At 35.2% G+C, this 4,156-nt stretch overlaps 1 pseudogene; it reads left to right on the forward strand.

Annotated features, from left to right (window-relative positions):
- The first annotated feature begins 2,924 nt into the window (after window positions 1-2,924).
- LOC103740897 lies at window positions 2,925-3,686 on the forward strand (annotated as a pseudogene).
- The last annotated feature ends 470 nt before the right edge of the window (window positions 3,687-4,156 follow it).

Here is a 4,156-nt window from a genome sequence, read left to right on the forward strand (position 1 = left end):
TAAATATCCAAATTATTAATTTCAAAACTATAAACACAAAAGGAAAAGTAAATGATAATAAATAAATGCTGAAATAAGTTAAATTGAAAAGCAAAGAAACCAAAGAGAGGATCAGCAAAGCTGCTACATTGCACAAAATTACTAATGTAGAAAAATGTCTAGCAAAAGTTATCAAAGATAAAAGGAAATAAAAAATATGTACTTCATTAAAAGTAAAAAGAAAAGTGCTAGACGTGATGGTTTCCACCTATAATCCCAACACTCAGAAAGCTGAGACAGAACCATTGCTGTGAATTCAAAACTAGCCTGGGGTATATACTAACTGCCAGTCCAGTCAGGGCTCTATAGCAAGACTGTATCAGGACAAATACCAAACTAATACAACGTATTTTAATTTGCAATGAATAGTTAACAAACCATATAACCAATAATAACAGTAACATCACATCAATATATTGACAAAAATTATAATTAGATACATTTTACTGGAAAAACTTGGACGATCTGAGTAGACTGATAATTATTAAAGAAGTTAAACTATATGTAAAATAAATCTATTGACCCAAATGCAAACTATTTAGTGTACGCATGCATACACATATATACACACATGCATGTCCCAGGGTCATATCGTTTTTCAGGTAAGTGAGTGAAACCAATAAATAATCTTTATATTAACTTTTATATGCCAGATAACTAGAAAAGTGAGAAACTTTGCATCACAATAGCTCTGATAGCCATGTGTAGATATTAAACTGGACAGATTAAATGTATAGACAGGTTATGAAGCTACAGTAGCAAATGAACAACTAAAATAGCACATCTAATATACATAAAAACTGCAAGCACAAAATGTACAATACAAAAATACACTAATGTCAATTGTTTAAAACCAAAGTTCCTCCATAATCTAAGTGCAGTATTTCAAAATTACTCAGGAAACTGTCATGTTCTTCTGGTCTTTCAATGCCTTCAGAGTTGTGTTTCATTCAGGTTTTAGTGAAGATTTTATTTTGAAATGAAAAATCAACAAATTTATATCATTATATATACAAACATTAGTCAATTCGTCCATTTTGATGTCTTTGATGATAAATTTCTCTCTACCACCTCAACTAATGATGTTAATTAAATCACCTAATGATGTTTCGCCACATTCCAAATATTTGTACAATCCTTTCATATGATTCCCTTACATTTGGTTGAAATATGCTCTTTCTTTACAATTGTGAAATATTTCCAGTACAAATATCTTCATTTTTGAGGTATATATATATTTGAAAGAGATATTTCCAGATAATGATATTTTACAAATGCAAATTCACTTAATTTGAATGAGGATTCAGATTTGATAAAATGCCTTGCTGCATTCCTTACATCTATAGTTTTGCTCTAGTGTGAATTTTTTGGAATTAAATAACTAGTGTATACTTGCTATGTGATTTTCAGTTGCAAGGTTTTACTCTAAGATGGTTTCTTCATTGATGATTAAGCTTTGAAGAATAGTCAAATACTTCACCACATTCTCTAAATATGTAGGACTTCACTCTAGCATGAATTTTGTTGCTATTGTTGTTCTTCTTTTGGGTTATTTGAAACAAGTTTTCATTTTCTAGGACAATACGGCCTGGAACTCACTATGCAATCCAGGCAGGCCTCAAACTCATGATAATCCTCTTTCCTCTACTTCCCAAGAGCTGAGACTACAATTTGTATTCTGCATGAATGATTTCTTTCATACAGAGTAAGGGTCATGTAACAAAGACTTTGCTGCATTCTTTGAACTTAAATGACTTTCTCCTTTAAATTATTCAGTGTTGAATAAGAGTTGTATAATTATTGAAGGCTTTTCTACATTCTGTTCATTTATAACCTGTCTTTTCAATATATCTATTTCAGTGTTGTTAGAATTAAACAATTTTAATTATTTAATTAATTTTTAAATTATTTCACACATTCTTTACATCTATGAAGTTTCTGTTCAGAATTCAGTTTATTAAGTTTTGAAGAACCACTCAAATCTTTACTACATTCTTTACGCTGGTAGGATTTTTATCCAGATAGAATCCTCTAACATTCACTAAGTTTTGAATAATAGTTAAAAGCTTTGCCATGTTCTTCATTTGAGGGAAGGAGGATTCCTGATGTATAAATATTTAGTAATTTTTATTCCTTTGTTTATTTTTGAGACAGGATCTCACTATACCCCAAGGTGTCCAAGAACTCTTTATGTAGACCAAGTCAACCTCAAATCCATAGAAATATTCTCTGAGGATTTGTAATTACAAGCATGAGCCGGGATGACAGGTTTATTATTCTCTTCTTTTGCTGCTTAGTAAATATTGAACAGCTTTCAAAATCTTGGCCACATGTTTTATATATGTACAGATTTTTTTTCCCTACAGTATGAATTTTCCAATGTTGACTAAGATGTGAAGAACAATTAGTGGCTTTGTCATGTGCTTCACAATTACAGAAGTTTTGCCCCGTATGGATTATCTTTTTCACTTTTTGAAATGAGTGTTTTTTCATGATGTATTAAAAACATTGAGATATATTGAAAAATATTGCTGGATATTCAAATCTTACCTCTTGTCTCTTCGCATTCTAAGATTTTTATCTTTAATCCAGAAATGAGGACCAGGTATGGCCTAGAGAAATCAAGGCCTAGGGTATAATTGTAATTTTGTAATTCTCCAGGAAAACATCAATATAGAAATTCCCCTGAGTGGGGTTTAGACATTTCCGTTCCTCTATGGAGGAATCAACAGCCCGAACTTAGATGAAAAAAGCTCCATTGCCTGTTTCCATGGCACCCTGGTGTTCTAAGACTCCTCCAGTACTGGCATGTCACAGAGTGACAAAGAATCTGAAGGGCAGAATCTGTCCAGCAGGTTTGCTGCTCAAGTAAATACAGATTCGGGAAGACACCTGGCCAGTGGTCCAGAGCTGATGCAGGCCATACTGGAGTATCTGCAAACATGATGAAGAAGAGGACATCTCACAAAAAAACATCGGACCATTGTGGGGCCAAGCAAGCCTGTGTCCCAGCCCCGGCAGAACATCGTAGGCTGCAGGATCCAGCATGAGAAGAGAGAGGGCAATGGCCTGTCACCCAGTGGAAGGGAACTATCCCGGACCAGGTTCCCATGAATCCTTCCCTGTATCTTATAAAGTACGATGGATTTGACTGCGTTTATGGACTAGAACTTAATAAAGTTGAGTTTCTGCACTCGAAGTCCTCCCTGATAGAATTGCAACATCTCGAATCAGTAATGCACACTTAGGGAACACAATAATTGACTAAACAGTGGAGTACATGTTTGAGACAGAGGATGGCTCTAAAGATAAGTGGAGAGGAATGGTCTTGGCACCGCACGGGCACATGTCATGAACACGTGGTCTATGAAAAAGTCCCTGTTTTGTACACGTACCAGCTCCTAGATGATTACAAAGAAGGCAACCTCTGCATCATGCTGGATTCCAATTTTTTGCCTCCAGCAGAAAGGGAGCCATAACAAGTTGTGAACAGCCTGGTAGGCAAGCAAGTGGACTATGTCAAAGAAGATGACTCGAAAAACACTGGCATTGTCATCCACCAAGTAGAGGCCAAACCCTCCATCTATTTCATCAAGTTTGATGACAATTTCCATATTTATGTCTACAGTTTGGTGAAACATTCCTAGATGTCATCATGAACTTCGCCAAATTTGTGGAACTATTAAATATATAATTTTTAAACATAAAGACTTGATTTCTTTCCAGTTTAATGAAAGCTTTGATGTCCCTGTGAACCCACAATCTCCACCAGCAGAGCTGGTGTTGCTATGAATAGTGCTCAAACACAAGGCATGTGTGTGAGGGGAGTCCTCTCTCTTACAAGAAGACTGTCTGTTGGGATTACAGGCAGGGTGGTAAAAGTTAAGCTAGTGTCATAGTCATTTAAATCTGAATAGGTCATAACCATTTTCCCCTTCACTCTTAACACTGTCTTATTCTGCAGCCACAATGAAAGCATAGTTTGTTATTTTTGTTACTTCTTATTGAGAGATTATGTATCTATAGCTACCTGTCTAGATATGCACCTGTGTGCCTATATTACACACACACACACACACACACACACACACACACACAGAGGCACACACTCACCACT

This window comes from Nannospalax galili, unplaced genomic scaffold (assembly GCF_000622305.1).
Source record: "Nannospalax galili isolate Female #2095 unplaced genomic scaffold, S.galili_v1.0 scaffold641, whole genome shotgun sequence".
In the NCBI taxonomy this organism is placed as follows: domain Eukaryota; kingdom Metazoa; phylum Chordata; class Mammalia; order Rodentia; family Spalacidae; genus Nannospalax; species Nannospalax galili.